General features: G+C 42.2%; 1 long non-coding RNA gene across 4 annotated transcripts; it reads right to left on the minus strand.

Moving 5' to 3' along the window:
- Positions 1–12,159: 12,159 nt before the first annotated feature.
- LOC123126007 (uncharacterized) lies at positions 12,160–18,588 on the minus strand. 4 transcript variants are annotated; one of them, XR_006461534.1, is made up of 4 exons: positions 16,634–18,588; positions 14,459–14,535; positions 13,253–13,499; positions 12,160–12,570 (listed from the first exon to the last, which is right to left on the minus strand). It is a non-coding gene; the product is annotated as an uncharacterized lncRNA (long non-coding RNA). The 4 variants fall into 4 exon arrangements; XR_006461535.1 differs by lacking the exon at positions 12,160–12,570 and having other exon boundaries at positions 13,026–13,499; positions 16,634–17,962; positions 18,040–18,588; XR_006461532.1 differs by lacking the exon at positions 12,160–12,570 and having other exon boundaries at positions 13,026–13,499; positions 16,634–16,720; positions 17,523–18,588.
- Positions 18,589–21,315: the final 2,727 nt, after the last annotated feature.

Below are 21,315 nucleotides of genomic sequence, written 5' to 3' on the forward strand. Positions count from 1 at the left end.
GGCGTACATGCGACATGCGCGTGAATGGTCCGCCGAAATCCGGTCCGTCTCCTTGCAGGAGCGCAGCTTCCTTTTGCCGTTTTATTTTTTATGTCTTGGCAGACAAGTTTTTGATTTCTTGTCCGGTAAGTATACGAATTAGAAACCGAGTCGGTTTGGGATTGTGGTCGCGACACAATACCGCCTCTGGTCCTAATATATATACAGCTACCGGCTGCGGCCAGAGACACACCGAAAAACACCTAGGGTTTTGCCTCATCTCACAACTTGCGCCGCCATCATAGTCTACTCCATCCCAAACACCGGCGTGCATCGGCGCGTGGGAGAGCAGGTCTCCGAAACCGTTCGTCTTTGCGATCCTGCACCGGGAGAGGACGAATTAGGTTCTTGGGAAGCGCTGTGCGCGACTGCTCAAATTCGTCATCACGGGTCGTCTTCCGTCCAAGTCGGGCAGTGCTACTCATTGTCGTATTCATCGCCGTCAGCAACGATCGTCGCCAACATCGTCATCAACACTGTCGCACCCATAATAGCTAACGATCAGTACGTCCAACATCCTTTGTTCATGTCTGTTTCTACAGCTATTGTTACGTGCTTGCTGCTGTTATGCATGTCTTGTTGTTCTTCTAGTTTGCTAGATTATTGCATGCTAGTATCTCTTCTAGTCATGAATTATTTACTGGAATTAATCATGAACTTGCCTAATATTCCAACAGAAAAGTCTAATATTAAGTTGTTTTTTTTCTAGAAAAAAAGGAGGACCTCCGGTCTCTGTATCTGGACGATGCATATGGTCATTTTATTAATTATTCTCACAAGACCTTATAAAGTCATACAACAATAAGACTAAAACCACCGTCTAAGCAACAACTGTCGCTACATCTCTCCAATTGATGAAGGGACGCTGATTGCCTGGGTCTAATACCAAACACACATCGCAGCCAGACCTAACATCTAAGAACTGAGGTCCCAACCAGGACGTCTGCCGGGTATGGGCACCCACCAGTCCGACGTGCTCCTCAATCAGGACGCCTGCCGGGTATGAAGCCGCCGCAACCATTTGCCACCAATCCATCTTCAGAGCTGTATTGCTGCATTAACCTTGCCCGGTCTAGCTGCCGCCGATGCCACCATGACGCCAGACAGTGTAGACCTCCTGCGCGTGTCCATCACCACACATCTGACGCCAAGCCTCCGCTGCTCCATGCCGCCAAGAGCCGCCGCCATGAATATGTAGAATGAAACACCGCTCCACCAAAGAAGCCATCCGCTGGTCCCTCGAGCCCGAGTGCATCTCTAAGAAGGCCGCCCCCAAGGGGGTAACAACACATGAATGCCGCCATCATCCGATCAATTGATCTAGAGTTTCCCCCAGAGGTATTGGGTGGGTTTGGGATTTGTACCTCAATGATGCCTTCATGATGGAAACGATGATAAGGGCATCGTCATCACCGGCTCCGGCCAACGACCGAAAACCAGGTTTTCACCCGGATCCGTCCCAAGGAATCCAGCCGACAATCTGTGCACCGTCTCGACCGCCTTCAAAGGCCCAGATCTAGCCACATAGATCCGGCGACCAACCGCAACAGCGGTGCCACCGTAGGAGTCCTGGCGCACCTGCCACTGCCAGAATGTGCCTCCACTAGAGCCTGGGAGGAGGGCTCCCGCCCCCACTTCGCCAAACCGCGAGAGCCGCCGAGATGGATCCCGCACGCTCATCACCGTCTCTGATCCGAACCAATCTGCAAACAGATCGCCGTCACAGATCCGCCTTGGACAGGGACTGCACCACCCCATGCCGCCGCGGGAAGCCCGAGCTTCACCCGCCACCACCATCCAGGGCCGCCGCCCCGGGATCCAGACAGAACATCGCCGCTGCCACCGGCCTTGTTCCGCCACCGCCGACCAGCCACCGCGACCTCCGCCGCCATGCCACCGACGGATCTGGGCGAGGAATCCATCCTCCCTGAGGGCACACGCCGCAGCCTCTTCTCCGCGTACCTCGGTCGCATGGGAAGCCACCGTGGCCGCGTGCCCACCCCTCGCCGAATGCCGCGCACGTGCCGTCTACCGCCAGCGAAGGGCGCCGTCACGAGGAGACCCGCACGTAGCCGCCACAAAGCAAGATGTCGACCCATTTGCAGTCGCGCCATCGGGCCCGCCTCCGTCAAGATCGTCACCGTCGCGCCGCCAGGACCTGCGCGCCCCGGCGCCTCCACCCGGCCTGGCCGCCCCCGCAGGCCATGGACGCGAGGAGGGGAGAAGGCCCCCGCCGCCAGCCACCGCGGGGGGCTTTACCCCGGCGGCTCTGGCCGGCGGCGGCGGGGAAGGGGAGGAGGGGGAGGGCGAGCGGCAGGAGGTGACGGCGCCGCCCGAGTCGCCCGCGGGAGGGGCGACGCGGGGGCTAGGGTTGGGGATATCATGTGTGTGTGCCGGTCTAATATTAAGTACCACATGTCTTTACAAATGCATCCTTCAAGAAAAAATGAATTACATCAAAATTCTTGGAGATGACGAAATTTTCTTTCTCCTGCATCCATCGATAACGCGCCATGAATAAATCTCGATTGGATGAAGAAACAAATAGCATTGAGCATGCATGCTAATCAAGGAGCAGATAGCAGGCGACCATCTACTAAGCTTTAGGACTAAACATCGAGTAACCATAACTTTGGAGGCACACGTAATTAAGTCTAAAAACCGGCCGACCTGACACATGATGTCAACGTGAGCTTGGGAGTATAAGACAACCTTGAATTATGCTGAACTCCATCCCGACTCGCGGAAAATGGAACAAAATGGCACCATCCCGGTATCCAGAGAAGCATCGAGGGCGTGGAAAATGAGGCAAACAACAAGATCACATGAAATCTACTACTAGCACTGTTCCACAACTCCTTATTCCGTTAGCACTTAACGGATAACATTCTCCGTAACGACGGCTAGCAAGGTTGACAATGTAGCATGAAGACTTGCGTAAAAGGTCGTGCAACTTGCACATGAAGAAGGGGAGGAAGAAGATGAAATCATGACACATGGAGCTCGAGGGATTCGTTCAGATTAACAACTGCAATGCGCGGTTGACCTCTGCTGCGGTTTCTCTAACCGATGAAGCAGCTTTTTTTTTGAGGATTAAGCCAGCTTTATTACTCAAAATCCACATAGAGTGGGATACAAGATAGGTCATGGGGTTTGCCAAGCCATAGACGGCGCCCCGAATCCCTTTTAAAAGAGAATCAGGCTAGACTATGTGCTTCATAATTCACAGCACGACACTCGAAAGAAAAAGTACATTGAAAAAGGGTAGCTCGAAGGTTGATCTTGAACACAATGGCACCGTACTGCCCTCTACTACCAGAATTTATATCCAAGACAACTTGCTTGCAATCCGAGGCAACTATGTATAGTTGTTGATAAGAAGATCCTCTGCCAAACACATTGCCTCCCTGCACGTCATCGCTTCCAGAGAAGCTGGATCATCCACTCCTTCCACACCCGATGAAGCAGCTGGCACATGGATCGCAGCGCCGCACATGTATCACCCCAAGGTCAGTTTTCAAATGGGTGGGCCGTCCATACATCTGCGAGCGTTTCGTGCAACAAAAGATGATCGTCAAGTCATGGGGCCAGACTTCTACTGTATTAGATTTATTTTTTAAGACAACCCCGTCCCACTTTATCAGAGAGCAATGGTCCGAGGAATTGTTACAAGATCGTGTGGGACATCAAGCCACACATGCCTGCCAAAATCGAGATGTAAAGATAACTTCACTAAACTGTCCGCTTCAAAGTTTCTACGTGCAGTCCTGAAAATAAAATTACAGGATTCAAAATTGTTTGTTTTGGCATTCACTTCCATGATCACCTTAACATTGGCTCCTCCCATTTGTGAATGAACGTACTTTATCACTAAGCTGCTACGTGAAGAAATAATGATGCATTGCACCATCAGATTACTTGCTAGTGCTTGTGCTTCACCGCATGCCAAAATTTCCAGACCTGTCACTTCGGTGATACCATTGAAAGTGATCGAAGAAAACCCCGAGTAAGCTCTGTTGTTATTACAACAAACGACTGCCCCAACTCCTCACTTGCCATTTTTGTTGGGGCCATCATTGGCATCTACTCCCTCTGTAAAGAAATATAAGAGCGTTTAGATCAGGTGATCTAAATTCTCTTATATTTTTTTACAGAGGGAGTACTTTAACATACCCATGAGGATGGGAGACCAGCTGGGTAAGCTTCTAGATAGTTTCCCACATCCTAGCATTTGGCGGCATTACCTTTTTGTGACCTGCTCTAGATCAGTTATGAAACTCCTTCCAAATATGTGCGTGGACATGGGAGGCTGGAAGATGTTCTCATGTATTGCTTTTCCGTGAGCGGTTCAAATTGGCCATAAAGTCACTAGAGCTAGTGTGAAATCCACACGTGACAATGCGTTCATCAAACCAAAAAGCCACTGCTCACACATCCTTCTTCTCATGTTTCAATCATATGTTCCACCACACCTTCCTTCGAAAGGGCCCAAACACATCTTGACATCCAACAGTTGATTAAAGCATGGCACCAAGAACCACAGTTTGTGGTGATCAACATATTTCGGTTTTGGAGAACATCAGCGGAGTCGTTGTGTCAACCCATAACCACCGATATAGAGAATTTGATCAAAAATGCCACTCTAGCAGAGCCGTTGTCTAGCCCTTAGTCGCCATAATATTCGAAGCACGCCTCAAATCAAACCCCCGAGCGTTCATATATGGAGGTTGGGTGAGATGATATAGCGCACCCTTCATCCATTCAAATATTGACGCCACAAACATTTTAGGATAAACGCTCCATTCCGCCACCACCCACATCCCTCTTTCGCCTTATGTTTGGTGCCGCCTCTGCCACCCGAACCGCCGCGATTTGGCCCTCGTCATCTTTGTTGAACCGTTCGTGGACCTCCTACGCTTGACTATAGCTCTGGACCTTCTTTCTGCCATCCAGCCACGTGACCTCAAAGGTAAATTTTCTCAGCCTTTCCTTGTAGATGTAGTTCAGCGGGTCATATAATTGCGAAGATGACAAATAATTGACATTATGTGTAAAGGGTCCGATGACGAAGCTAATGTTTTTTCATGATTCATCACAGGATGCGAGCTACATGTCTAAGAGTGAAATGATGGAGAACGAAGATGAAGTAATATGGATGTTTTCATAATAGATAGCAACAACCGGAAGGAAAAGAAAGCGTCCGAGATCACAGGTTGGTCATGCAACATTCAACCGGAACAGATACGCCAGCCATGAGCGTCTCATGTATGACTACTTTGTTGGGTAGTACCTTCCCACCTTACGTGTTTCGATAGTGCTCCCACATGAACAAAGGGTTGTTCCGTTGAATTGGCCACAACATGCATGTCATCAAACCTTTCTTTTAACGACAGAGAAATGTCGCTAGTCTCCTAGGGTTTTCCCCTTTTTAGAAGGTGGCCGTGACACTTCGGATGCTTGCATATGGCTCTCCTGCAGATTCATGGATGATCCTCTTCAAATGGCCGAAGATACAAACATTAAGTACACTAAGTGCTTGCTGAAACTATGATGCATGTTTATGGACCACGGTATCTGCGAGCACCCTATGCCGGGGACATGGCCATGCTTCTAGCGATGCATTAGGCAAAAGGTTAGCCTGCGATTTTAGGGAGTGTTAATTGTATGCACTGGAAGTGGAAAATTTTACCTGTAGCTTGGCATGCCCAATCCGCCGGGCATTGCAAGTATCCAACCATAATTTTTGATATTGTTGCCTTCGAAGATCTTTGGATATGGCAATGCTACTTTAGGTTGCATGGATCACACACTGACATTGATGTCTTACAGAGATCCCATCTGTTTGCAAGACTAGATGGTGGTACTTTTCCACCTCGCAACTTCACATTGAATGACCATTTGAAAGCACAAGTGCTCCCTGGGTGATTTTGGTAATTAATGTCAGCATATCTCTTGTTGGACTAATGCTTTCATCTAGTGTATTTTAGACAAGTTCAATGATGGCGTGGAAAGGACAAGAGAATGTGGAGCCCCTTCAAGGTTTCAAGGACATGCATTGGCGAAAGCTCAAGACTCTTCATCTTTGTTTTACTGATCCAAGATAACATTGAGTCCATAGGAAAGCCAATACTATTAAAAGGGGATGAGGTGTTGCTTAATGGCTTGCTTGCTCAAATGCTTACTGATATTGCTCCAAAGCCCTCAACCACTTTCTTCATGCAAATATGTCAAAATCCCAAATTCCAACTCGGCCCCATCGATTCTTTCTATTCGACGCCATCGAGTTCATATGACATAGCCACTGCCAGAAACCCTAACAGTTCGGTCTCACCGATACGGATCTCGGTCTCACCGAGATAGCCTTGCCAATGCTCTGTGACTTGTTGCATTTATTTCAGTTTCACCGAGTTATGCAATCGGTCTCATCGAGTTGGCTTGACATTCTCTCTGTTGCCTTATTGCTTCATTTCGGTCTCACTGAGTTGATGCAATCGGTGCCACTGAGTTGATATTTGACCTAAGCCCTAGCACATCGGTCCCACCAAGTTGTTCCAGTCAGTCCCACAGAGATTCCTAATGTTCACATTTTGAACTAATCGGTCTCACCGAGTTCATCTATTCGGTCTGACCGAGTTGGGTCAAATGTGTGTAACGGTTGGATTTTGTGTGGAGGCTTTATATACCCCTCCATCCCCTTCTCCATACGTGAGAGAGCCATCAGAATGTGACTACACTTCCACCATATATTTTTCGAGAGAGAACCACCTACTCATGTGTTGAGATCAAGATATACCAATCCTACCATAAGAATCTTGATTTCTAGCCTTCCCCAAGTTGCTTTCCACTCAAATCATCTTTCCACCATATCCAAATCTGTGGGAGAGAGTTGTGTGTTGGGGAGACTATCATTTGAAGCACAAGAGCAAGCAGTTCATCATCAACACACCATCTATTACCTTTTGGAGAGTGGTGTCTCCTAGATTGGTTAGGTGTCGCTTGGGAGCCTCCGTAAATTTTGGAGTTGAACCAAGAAGTTTGTAAGGGCAAGGAGATCACCTACTTCATGAAGATCTACCCAAGTGAGGCAAGCCCTTCGTGGGCGATGTCCATGGTGGGATAGACAAGGTTGCTTCTTGGTGGAACCTTCATGAGTGGAGCCCTCCGTGGACTCGCGCAGCCGTTACCCTTCGTGGGTTGAAGTCTCCATCAACATGGACATACGATAGCACCACCTATCGGAACCACGCCAAAAATCTTCATGTCTCCATTGCGTTTGCAAACTCCAATCCCATCCCTTTACTTTCTTGCAACTTGCATGCTTTACTCTTTCCGCTGCATATACTCTTGTCATGCTTGCTTGAAATGTATTGTGAATGCCTTAACTTGAGATAGAACTCAACCTTAACTTGAAGAAATTAAAATCTGCGAACTTTTCTTGTGAAGGGTCTAATCACCCCCCCCTAGACCCCTCTTCTTGATCATTTCATTTGGTATTAGAGCTTTGATCTCCATTGCTTTGGTTTAATCACCATTGGAGGAAGATGGATGAGTCTGCGATCGGGAGTATTAGATGTAGAGTATATAATTCTTGGAAAATGAGATGCTTGAGATTTTCAATGAATATGACTTGAACAAGTATATCACTAGCCCTTATGTGCCCCATATTGATCCATTGCATCCTACCCCTGATGAGTATCTTGACATGGTTCGCAATCTTAGAACTATTGACCTTATCATTGGAAGGTTGCCTAGAAATTTGATTCTATGCTTGCCTACCTTTGAATGTGCTTATACTATATGGAAATATCTTGAGGAGCACTTTCCAAATTATTCCTTGAAAAATCTAGATGAGGTTCTTCAAAGGTCTATTTATTTTCAAAATATGAACCCTGGTGATCCTAAGTTTGATGAATGTCTGTTTGAGCTCCATGACCTTATGCATGCCAAAGGAAATGTTGGAGTCATTAGTAGAATCATTTCACAAACAATTACAATTCATAAACATGCACATTATCATGGTCATAAATCTAATGAATCACTTGCTCTAGGTGATGATCATTTACATGATGATGTTGAGCATGGATATGATGATAAAGATGAAGATAGTGACTTTGACCTTGAGGAGTCGATGAGACACTTTGGTCTTATGGCTAACCTTCGTGGTTACATGGCCGGAGGGAAAGAATGCATTCTCGATAGCGGATGTACTGATCATATGACTAGAGATAAGGATATGTTCTGTGAGCTTGCTAAGAACGACAGTCCATGCAAGTATGTCACTTTTGGAGATAACTCCAAGGGTAAGGTACTTGGCCTTGGTAAGGTATCCATTTCCAATGATAGCTCTATCCGAAATGTTATGCTCGTTGAATCCCTTGGTTACAATCTCCTTTCCGTATCTAGACTAGCCGATTTTGGTTTCAATGTCCTATTTACCAAAGTAGATTGCCAACTGTTTCGAAGAGATAATCATAATATGGTCATTACCGGTATTCGTAGAGGTGACCTATACATTGTTGATTTCACTAAGAGAGGTCAATCTCGTACTTGCTTAATTGCTAAATGTTCTAAAGGTTGGTTATGGCATAGACGATTAGGTCACGTGGGCATGCGAAATCTTGATAAGCTTATTAAAGGTGATCATATCCTTGGTGTTAAAGATGTCATATTTGACAAGGATAAACTTTGTAGTGCTTGTCAAGCAGGAAAACAGGTTGGAGGAAGTCATCCCATTAAGAACATCTGACCACGAGAAGACCGCTTGAGCTACTTCACATGGATCTTTTTGGTACCAACGCCTACAAGAGTCCGTGTGGTAACTCGTTCGGTTTGGTCATTGTTGACGACTTTTCAAGATTTACGTGGGTGTTCTTTCTTGATGAGAAATCTGTTGGGAAACATTGCATGGAAAACAAAACAAAAATATATGCACATGCACGATCTATCCATGGAGATGCATAGCAACGATAAGGGAGAGTGTGTCTATGTACCCTCGTAGACCGTAAGCGGAAGCATTTAGTAATGCAATTGATGTAGTCGAACTTCTTCGCGCTCCAAACGATCAAGTACCAAACATACGTCACGTACGCATTCAGCACATGTTCAGCTCGGTGATGCTACTTCTTGAGCTTGCATTCATTTTTCCCTTGAAGAGAAAATGGTGATGCAACAAAGTAGAGATAAGTATTTCCCTTAGTTTGAACCAAGGTATCAATCCAGTAGGAGACAACGCACAAATCACCGAATACCTGCACAAACAATCAAACAACTTGCACCCAACGCGATAAAGGGGTTGTCAATCCCTTCATGGTTACTTGCAAAAGTGAGATCTGATAGAGATAGATAAACGATAAAGTAAATATTTTTGGTATTTTTGGTTTATAGATCGGAAAGTAAAATATTTCAAAAAGAGTAGATCGGAAACTAATATTGTAGATTGGAAACTTATATCATGGAAATAGACCCGGAGGCCATAGGTTTCACTACAGGCTTCTCTCAAGATAGCAAATAATACGGTGGGTGAACAAACTGATGCCTAGCAATTGATAGAAAAGCGCAAAGTTATGACAAAATTCTTCCTGCTACTTCTTGAGCTTGCGTTGGTTTTCCCTTGAAGAGGAAAGGGTGATGCAACAAAGTAGAGATAAGTATTTCCCTCAGTTTGAGAACCAAGATATAGATCCAGTAGGAGACAACGCACAAATCACCGAATACCTGCACATACAATCAAACAACTTGCACCCAACGTGTTGGTTTTTCCCTTGAAGAGGTCAGGAGGTGCACGAGGGGCCCACAAGGGTGGGGGCGTGCCCTACCCCCTTGGGCGCGTCCTCCGTCCTTATGGCCACCTCGTGGCTCCTTCGACTTCATCTCCAAGTCTCTTGGTTGTCTTCTAGTCCAAGAAAAATCATCGCGAAGGTTTTATTCCGTTAGGACTCCGTTTGGTATTGCTTTTCTGCGAAACTCAAAAATAGGAAAAAAAACGAAACTGACACTGGGCTCTAGGTTAATAGGTTAGTCCCATAAATAATATTAAATATCATATTAATGCATATAAAACATCCAAAACAGATAATATAATAGCGTGGAACAATCAAAAATTATAGATACGTTGGAGACATATCAAGCACCCCCAAGCTTAATTCCTGCTCGTCCTCGAGTAGGTAAATGATAAAAACAGAATTTTTGATGTGGAATTCTACCTAACATATGTATCCATGTAATCTTCTTTATTGTGGCATCAATGTTAAGATCCGTAAGATTCAGAACAAAAGTTTAATATTGACATAAAAACAATAATACTTCAAGCATACTAAAAAGGCAATTATGTCTTCTCAAAATAACATGGCCAAAGAAAGCTTATCCCTACAAAATCATATAGTCTGGCTATGCTCCATCTTCATCACACAAAATATTCAAATCATGCACAACCCCGATGACAAGCCAAGCAATTGATTCATACTTTTGATGTTCTCAAACCTTTTCAATTTTCACGCAATACATGAGCGTGAGCCATTGACATAGAACTATAGGTGGAATGGAAGGTGGTTGTGGAGAATACAAAAAGAAGGAGATAGTCTCACATCAACTAGGCGTATCAATGGGCTATGGAGATGTCCATCAATTGATATCAATGTGAGTGAGTAGGGATTGCCATGCAACGGATGAACTAGAGCTATAAGTGTATGAAAGCTCAAAAAGAAACTAAGTGGGTGTGCATCCAACTTGCCTTCTCACAAAGACCTAGGGCAATTTGAGAAAGCTCATCATTGGAATATACAAGCCAAATTCTATAATGAAAAATTCCCACTAGTATATGAAAGTGATAATATAGGAGACTCTCTATCATAAAGATCAGGGTGCTACTTTGAAGCACAAGTGTGGTAAAAGGATAGTAACATTGCCCATTCTCTCTTTTCTCTCATTTTTTATCTAGGCATTCTCACATTTTTTGGCCTATCTTTTTAATTTTTCGTCCGGAGTCTCATCCCGACTTGTGGGGGAATCTTAATCTCCATCATCCTTTCTCACATGGGACAATGCTCTAATAATGAAGATAATCACACTTTTATTTACTTACAACTCAATACATGTATGAAAGAATTATGAACGATGGCTTTGCCACAAATATGATGTCAACTACATGATCATGCAAAGCAATATGACAACAATGACACGTGTCATAATAAATGGAACGGTGAAAAGTTGTATGGCAATATATTTCAGAATAGCTATGGAAATGTCATAATAGGTAGGTATGGTGGCTGTTTTGAGGAGGGTATATGGTGGTTTAATGGTATCGGCGAAAGTTGCGTGGCACTAGAGAGGCTAGCAATGGTGGAAGGGTGAGAGTGCTTATAATCCATGGACTCAACATTAGTCTTAAAAAACTCATATACTTATTGCAAAAATCTATTAGTTATCGAAACAAAGTACTACATGCATGCTCCTAGGGGGGATAGATTGGTAGGGAAAGACCATCACTCGTCCCCAACCGCCACTCATAAGGAAGACAATTAATAAATAAATCATGCTCCGACTTCATCACATAAAGGTTCACCACATGTGCATGATATAGGAATTACAAAATTTAACACAAGTATTTCTCAAATTCACAATTACTCACTAGCATGACTCTAATGTCACCATCTTTATATCTCAAAACAATCATAAGGAATCAAACTTCTCATAGTATTCAATGCACTTTATATGAAAGTTTTTATTCTATCCCTCTTGGATGCCTATCATATTAGGACTAATTTTACAACCAAAGAAAATTACCGTGTTATTTAAAGACTCTCAAAATAATATAAGTTAAGCATGAGTGCTCTAAAAAGATATAAGTGAAGCATTGGAGCAAAATTGCCTAGCTCAAAAGATATAAGTGAAGCACAAAGAGTATTCTAATAAATCACGATTCATACGTGTTCCTCTCAAAAGGTGTGTACAGCAAGGATAATTGTGGCAAACTAAAAAGCAAAGACTCAAATTATACAAAACGCTCCAAAAAAAACACATATCATGTGGTGAATAAAAATATAGCCTCAAGTAAAGTTACCGATAGACGAAGACGAAAGAGGGGATGCCTTCCGAAGCATCCCTAAGCTTAGGCTCTTGGTTGTCCTTGAATAATACCTTGGGATGCCTTGGGCATCCCCAAGATTAGGCTCTTGCCACTCCTTATTCCATAACCCATCAAATCCTTACCAAAAACTTGAAAACTTCACAACACAAAACTCAACAGAAAAATCTCATAAGCTCTGTTAGTATAAGAAAATAAATCACCACTCTTGGTACTATTGTGAACTCATTCTTTACTAGTAAAATGCCCACGTGTTGCTACGGGCTACCCTTAAAGCACTCTTATTCTTTGTCTTCCTGCTCCTCCTCTTCATCCAATATCTCTACCTCCCCGATTCAAGCTTCCTGCCAAGCTCGCAACTACCATCAATGGCGCATCCTTCTGAAAATCCCCCAACCTTCGACATCCACACCATAAATTTTGATGGATTCTTTGCCATTTCCTTCTCCCTTCAAAGTCATCAAACAATAATATCAATGTAGAAGTAATTAGCACGTAAACACCATACTCCTCTACGCTTGCACCCGCTGCTATGACCCTGACCTATCCCATCTCTACTACATGATATGCTTCAACTCCAACAGATTTTCCCTTTAATCCAGTGAGGCTCTCGTGGCGACCATGTGCTCAGAGTGCCACTTTTGTCGCCATGCATCTTCGCTAGGGTGTCTCAAATGTTTGCATGATACTCCCTTCGTGAACAGGCTTATATTTGTTTATAGAGGGAGTACATTATTAGTTTTTTAGAGATCCATGAGTATTTACTCCTAGTAATAGCAATTGGTAATTTGGCATAGTACAACCATAATCTTGGAGCCATTTATCATTTTGATATAGGTATTTGCTATAGATGCAATTATGATGAAACAATGTTAAGAATTTGTATAGAGTAACCCTAGCAAACTGAACGAAACAACAAGTCAATCCCGTCCTCGCTGGAATCAATTCATGCATGAAGGAACATCACATAAAGTAAATTGGAATTGAAACTAACAACAAGCAATGACAACATGGATGCTATCTTATTTCTTTGGGGTGGATGGCAAGAGCACTCGCCCGGATTCACGGAGCAGTCTTGACTGTGCATATCTAGCTAGAGAAACGTTGGGTCAAAGCAAAGGGTCTAGGTACCTTGAGCAATTACACTCTTACGTTGACAAGTGCCCCACAAAACTGCTCACGACCATCCTCCTCTAGGCCTTGTAAGCGTTTCGAAATCCTCTCTGCTTCCCCAACACGATGGCCGGCCACTGCAACTCCTCCAGAGGCAATACATGCGGCGTCGTCCCTGAGGCGTTCTCCTTTCTGCTCATGCCTCTTGCTCATTTTACCTATTTCCTCTAAAATTTTATCCACTTCTCCAAGCATGCACTGAAAACTGCAAAAAATGTAGAACAATGTACATGTGTGAACTTGAGTAGTGGAATCAAACCAACCTTCATCAATAGATATCTTTTGAACTATGGTCCACCTATGTACATCGTCCATATTAGCTCATAATGAAAACTAAAATAATGGTTAGCCTTTCCCATATGTTTTTCGAAGAACAAAATAAGAATTATCACCACCTACAACCTGGAAGACTAATCCCTCACAAAAAAGTTTGGCATGTAGATTATGATATTATCCTAGCTTATTTATGATTCAAATTTCAACCTTATTCAGGCCAATATGAGTGGATCTCAAGGATCTCCACTGGACCAATACTCAATTAAGAACCCCAACATCAGTCGAAACTAAACATGAAAATTTTGAACTCGCTGACTTTATGTCATTCCAGTGGTAATAGTAGTACATGTGCTGCTAGAAAATGTAACACTCAGGGTGCATATAGATACGCTATTGTCTTGCTGATAGAAAATGTAGAGCCCAAGGTGCGTATAGATATGCTATTGTCTTGTTGTTAAATAAACTGCTTGCTTTGTTAGCTAGATCAAGAAAGCTAAGGTTTCCAGCAATTCCAATCTGCAAGCACAATCAGACCTCATAGCCTAAATAAAATTCAATCTAACCATCAGGAAGAACTCCTGATTGCAGCTTTGAGAGAGATCTAGTCCATTTGTAATTTGGCTAGAAATAAAACCAATCAAACTGGAAAACATCACTTCAGGTTGGGAATGCACTATATCTTGATATAAGCATGCTTTTGGTTTGTATGCCAGGCTCTGAGTTTGTATTGAGAAATAAATTCAGAAAGATGAACCTCAATATTTACAGGAGGATTATGCTCTTTTGCTGGACATGACCCTTTTTTAGAAGAAGAAAACATGTGTGTATTATTTCTGTAATAAACATGAAAGGAAAATTTTCAAAATGATACAATTGTATCTTATTTACCTTGTAGGAAAATGTAGTTCCCATATTTTCCAAAAACAAATCTCAAGTAGTCCATCCATATCAGCTGAAATAAAACCCTAAAACCATTGCCATGTCAGGAATGTCGGTCAAGTATGATTAGAGAATTAGGTATAGAGGGCTTGAAACATGAAATAAAGTTGTGGAAGAATCTGCAAACTGTAGTAAGTAGACAAATTACTCTAGTTAGTATGGGCAAAATACAGAAAAATGAATCCAATTAATGACTAAGTGACACGAGTGAAGTCCTTCGATATATATCACCTTTTATCAATTTATTTAGCGGATACTATGAGAGCAACTATGATATTCCCCCTTTCGTCCCCACGGCCCATCCTCTGACACCGGCCACGGTCGATGTTGAGTGCCACCCTTCCCGAGCCGCCTTCTCCCTCGATCCATCGTTGCAGCCTGATCCACCCTCCGGCACTGGTCGCGACCAGTGTCGATGTGACGTGTCACCTTGCTAGAGCCGACTTCTCCATGGGTCTATAGATGCCCTTTACCATCCTCTATTCCATCCCCCTCTTCTAAAATTCGGTGCTCGTTATCGTCTTCTTCCTCCTTCCAGCCCCATGACCCACCTTTTGGCACTGGTTGCATCCGGTTCCAATGTCTTGTGTCGTCCTGCTCAAGCCGCCTTCTCGGACGATCCACCGTTGCCCCCGACCATACCACTAACAAAGACACACCCCTCCTTCCCAGACAATGCTCGTGTGCAATAGTTGGGGCACATATATTTTCTCACTTCCCAACTTTGTGTGACAAATAAGTCTTTAACTCCTTTATCCTCAACAAGCCTTTCTTTCTCCCAATTATTTAGTTCAACCTACTCTGTCATTTTAGTGATTCTTTGAGGTGCCTTTGAAACCCCGAGATTTAAGCTTGCAGTAATCATGTATTGGAAACCTCTGACAAAATACACATTCCATTGAACTTCTATTTAGACCAGGTTGCACTAGAAATTTTGGACAATGTACCCAATGCACAATCAGAATACTTACAACAGAGCATTTAGAGAAAGATCCAACTTTCAAACATAGTCACCTCATAGGACATACAACAGATCACTCAGAATACAAACTGACCCACCATGGTAGTATGTCCTATGCCGAAACAAATTCCATCCACATGGTTTGCAAACATTTGTCAAAATATAGGCAGCCATTCAGACAAAGATCGGTTACCATTTTTATGGTGGTCAAGAACAATAAACTTTTTCTCAGGTAAAGCTAAAAGAAATAAGCATCTATGTTTGTTCATGTACAACATGAGGTCTATTCTTCTTTTCCTTATGAACAACAAACATCTTGCAAAACTTGATGCTTAGATTTATTTTTTATGCCCTACGCTAGTTCATTAATATCTATCTATCTATCTCTCATGCAGAGATCAGCCAATAAAGAGGAAGTAATTATGCAGGTTTACATAGAATATAATTCAAAATTTGGATGCATGTTTGTAAGATTTATGAGTGATCGTTGTAAATATAGTAATCCAAAAGCAACAATTACATAGGCCACGCTTCATATTAAAGGCATTTTATCATTTGTTCACCTCGGAAACAGATTCTTTGCCTCATTTTTCTCATGGCAATGTTGTGAGGTGCTTCCAGGGTGATCATTATCGGCGTAATTCATTATCTAAGCTGAATAAGCAGATGAATTGAAAAATAAATAGCTAGCCACAAGAGAGAGGCGTTTTGGAGGCCATTTTTTTGAAAAATTCAAATTCAAATTTTTATGGTTCAAAAAAATCTGAAAAAGATATGCATATATCTAAGGATGTAACCCACATGTGTGTAAAAATTCATGATGAAATACCTTGAGTTTCGACCTGTACAAAAAAGACAAATTCATGGCCAGGGAGGATGAATAGTATCATGTGTTAAACAACCCCAGATTTGTCTTTTTTGCACAACCCTCATTTTAATGTATTTTGAACTAAAAATTTACACACGTGTGTTATGCCTTCATGTATATCTGTATTTTTTTTCTAGAATTTTTGGAAATGTAAGAATATGAATTTCGAAGAAATTTCAAATTTGAATTTGGAGGCCTCACTGGAGCCCGAGCTCCAAAAGGGATTTCCGCTAGCCACAACTTCTAGAAACCAGTTCTACCAAAAAGATCCTTTCCATGAGAACAAAATACGTACCCAATATTGATAGCTATCCATTTTTGTCACCATCAACACACATATCTTAATTCCTTCTTGTATAAGCTTTTCAATACATCTTGGTACCTGAATATAAATGCATGCACATGTGCACCAATGAAATATAAATAATTAATATTTAGTAGCCTGCATTTGAATGAAATGAAGTAGACCAGAAAACATAACCTTCTCATAAAAGCATGCCAATTTCTAGAGCTTGTCTTAGTAGTACCAAAAGAAAGTCATGCTCAATACTGTCAGAAACCTGCTAAATATTTTTCATCTCTGTCGGCATTTCTAGGTGGTTTGACAGTCCAACTAAAAAAAATAGTTTGACAGTGTAGAAGTATTCACCAAAGTTCACATACTCTTTCTCACCGAGACACATACAAGAACTAATTTTCTTAGACCAGAATCAAAAACTCATTTATGTTCCTTTTAGTCTCTTCCTCAAATTATCTTCCAGGTGGTACAAATGGAGAAAAAAGACTTTCAATTAGTCTCTTCCTCAGGTTCTCTTCCAGCTGCTGCGCACGGAGAAGACAGATAAGGAGGCATGGGCGGTACAGAAGTTTCGGATCATAGAGGACAGTTGAATCATCTGGCCAAAGATACCACCGGCTAACCGTTTCTTCAAACATCTTTAGGACATATTTGAACATCCCAAAATAAGAACAACATATAAATATTTTCAGATAGATGGTGGGTCAACTGCATTTTGCATCACCTAAATATCATGGGCAAAGTGACTAAGAACAGAGGTAGTGGAAGGGGATTTGTATTACCAAAGTCTCTATTAAATTTTGCAGCAGCTTATCCAATCATTGTTTGACTCGTATGAAATCACACCAAGTTTTGCATTCCAAAAAAACATATAGTGAACATGAACCTGAAGAATCAAAATATATGCCTAGCTAGGCACTCCATTGATACATGTGAGTCGTCAGGTAGCAGAGGCATGTGGCTGTTGTTCTTCTGCATCGTCGCGTCAGCCTAACCTTATTTCTGCTCCAGATCTCCAGTACGTGTGTACATGCTCGCCAAGGAGGTCGAAATTCCCCATCCCGGGGAGGGCGAGGCAGCGGACTCCTGCATGTCAGGGTCAAAGTCAGTGAACACGTCAAAATCAAAATGAGAGTAATGGAAGGAGGAATTGCGTGGGTTTTGGGTGTTGAACATCGCCTGATTCAGAACTTTGACGTGTTCACAAAAATTGATTTGCCCAGGCTAGGATGGAGTGACCGAGGATGAGTCGACCACAAAAATTGAACGCCCGAGCAACTAAGATCGGGGATGCGGTCATCAGGGTCGTCTGCATATCAACACTCCCTGGAACAAAGCTATCAGTTGCAATGCACTTTATGGGGAACTCAGTTAGAACAATACGTGAAGTATTTTTGCCACACATGATGTGCCTTCCTATAGAGTTGCCCGTAACAAAGCACTTCCAGGGATCAGGAGACCCAGCCATGGGGGGAAACGAGGAGAAGGTCGGGGTGAGCTCCTCCATGGATCCGGTATCGACCACCGTGGCCACCTCGCTGGTGTTGTCGGTGGTGGCCGGGAATGCAGTGTCGGTTCTGGCCATGGCCGGATCCGAGGAGCACAACAATGGGAGATTGGGGAGGGAGAAGAACGGCGATGGTGGAGGCCCCCCTCCGTCGATCTAGTAACATCGACAGATCCATCCAGGAGATCGATGGAGGTTGAGAGACGGTGACGTGGAGGTGAGGGCTGGCCGGTGGCGATGGAGAGGAGGGCGTCAGTGGCAGCCATGGCCGAATCACGGAGGAGGGGAGCCGACGATGACGCCTTGAGGATGAGAACAAAGAGGGAGTGAGGAGGGGGTCATCGCCAGGAGACACGACGATCGGGGATTGGGGTGCGGCGGCGGCTGGAGACATGGAGACTCGCTAGGGGTAGCGAGGGATTGATGGGGCGAGCATGTGCGTGGATTTCCTTGGTTTTTTGTACACCGGTCCTGGCATTCTGTGTGTGATGATAAAAAACCAGAGTGGAGGAGTGGTGGTGGGGGTGGTACAAAAAAACCGGTTGAAAAAAGACAGTACCGGACTACCAACTGCTCCATTAGAAGTAGAGATTTATATTATTGTAATATCCACTGTATTCCAACTTTTTCATGGGTCATACCCCCCAATACTACCCATAGATTCATCAAAATAAGCAACACGCATAGAAAACAGAATCTGTTAAAAACAGAACAATCTATAGCAATCTGTAACTCTCGGATACTTTTGTAACTCCAAAAATTCTGAAAAATTAGGTCAACCTGGGGAATTTGTGTACCAATGCAGCCCAACAATAATCAGATTAAAAGCACGCTTCTTTGAATTATGAAAATTATTTTCCTGGGCGCAAAAGTTTATGTTTCTCAGCAAGATCAAAACAACTATCACCATAAGCTATCCCGAAGGTCTTACTTGGCACAAACACTAATTAAAATACAAAACCATATCTAACCAGAGGCTAGATGAATTATTCAAAGCAAAGCAGGAAGAAAAAAAATACAAAAATAAAATTGGGTTGCCTCCGAACAAACGTTATTGTTTAACGCCCTTAGCTAGGCATAAAACATGAATAGATCTAGGTATTGTCATCTTTGGTATGCAATCCATAAGTAGCTCTCATAGTAGATTCATAAGGCAATTTAATTTTCTTTCTAGGAAAGTGTTCCATGCCCTTCCTTAATGGAAATTGAAATCTAATGTTTGCTTCTTTCATATCAATAATTGCACCAATCGTTCTAAGGAAAGGTCTACCAATAATAATAGGACATGTACATAGGATTGCAATCTATATCAAGGACAATGAAATATACGGGCAAATAATTCCTATTTTCAACAATAAAAACATCATTAATCCTTCCCATAGGTTTCTTAATAGTGGAATCCGCAAGATGCAAATTTAATGAGCAATCATCAAATTCACGAAAACCTAACACATCACATAAAGTTTTTGGAATCGTGGAAACACTAGCACCCAAATGACACAAAGCATAGCACTCATAATTTTTAATCTTAATCTTGATAGTAGGTTCCCACTCATCGTAAAGTTTTCTAGGGATATAAACTTCCAATTCATGCTTTTCTTCAAAAGATTGCATCATAGCATCAATGATATGTTTAGTAAAAGCTTTGTTTTGATCATAACCATGAGGAGAATTCAACATGGATTGCAACAAGGAAATACAATCTATTAAAGAACAACTATCATAATTAAATTCCTTGAAATCCAAAAGAGTGGGTTCATTGCTACTTAAAGATTTGACCTCTGCAATCCCACTTTTATCAATTTTTGCATCAAGATCTATAAACTCCGAATCATTGGGATGCCTTTTAACTAAAGTTGACTCATGTCCAGTCCCATATTTATCAAGATTTATATTGGAAAACAAAGATTCAATAGGAGTCACATCAATCACTTTAAGATCTCATCATTATTTTCACGGAAACTAGAAGAACACATTTTTACAAACCAATCTCGCTTAGCACGCATCTTAGCGGTTCTTTCTTTGCACTCATCAATGGAAATTCCCATGGATTTCAGAGACTCATTAATATCATGCTTGGGTGGAGTAGTTCTAAGTTTCAAAGAATCAATATCAAGAGAAATTATATCCACGTTCCTAGCCAAATCATCAATCTTAAGACATTTTTATTCAATCAAAGCATTGAAATTCTTTTGCAAACTCATAAATTCTTTAACACTAATCTCAAAATCAGAGGGCATATTATTAAAATTTCCATAAGAATTGTTGTAGGAATTACCATAATTATTAGAGGAATTACTAGGAAATGGCCTAGGACTAAAATTGCCTCTATACACATTATTACCAAAATTATTCCTACCAACAAAATTCACATCCATAGATTCATTATTATTTTCAATCAAAGTAGACAAAGGCATATCATTAGGATCAATAGAAGATCCCTTGCTAGCAAATAATTTCATAAGTTCATCCATCTTTCCACTCAAAACATTAATCTCTTCAATCGCATGCACTTTTTTACTAGTGGAAGATCTTTCGGTGTGCCATTGAGAATAATTAACCATAATATTATCTAGGACTTTAGTAGCTTCTCCTAAAGTGATTTCCATAAAAGTGCCTCCCGCGGCCGAATCTAAAAGATTTCTAGAAGCAAAATTCAATCCGGCATAATTTTTTTGTATAATCATCCACAAATTCAAACCATGAGTAGGGCAATTTCGTATCATCAATTTCATCCTCTCCCAAGATTGTGCAACATGTTCATGATCAAGTTGCTTAAAATTCATAATATCGTTCCTAAGGGGGATGACCTTAGCGGGAGGAAAATACTTGGAAATAAAAGCATCTTTACACTTATTCCATGAATTAATACTATTTTTAGGCAAAGATGAAAACCAAGTTTTAGCACGATCTCGAAGTGAGAATGAAAATAGCTTCAATTTAAAAATATCATTAACCACATCTTTTTTCTTTTGCATATCACACAAATCAACGAAATTGTTTAGATGGGATGCAACATCTTCACTATGAAGTCCAAAAAATTGATCTTTCATAACAAGATTTAGCAAAGCGGCATTAATTTCACACGATCCCGCATGAGTAGCGGGACCAATCGGAGTACTAATAAAATAATTATTATTAGTGTTGGAAAAGTCACACAATTTGGTATTTT

The sequence above is a fragment of the Triticum aestivum genome, chromosome 1B (assembly GCF_018294505.1).
Source record: "Triticum aestivum cultivar Chinese Spring chromosome 1B, IWGSC CS RefSeq v2.1, whole genome shotgun sequence".
In the NCBI taxonomy this organism is placed as follows: Eukaryota; Viridiplantae; Streptophyta; class Magnoliopsida; order Poales; family Poaceae; genus Triticum; species Triticum aestivum.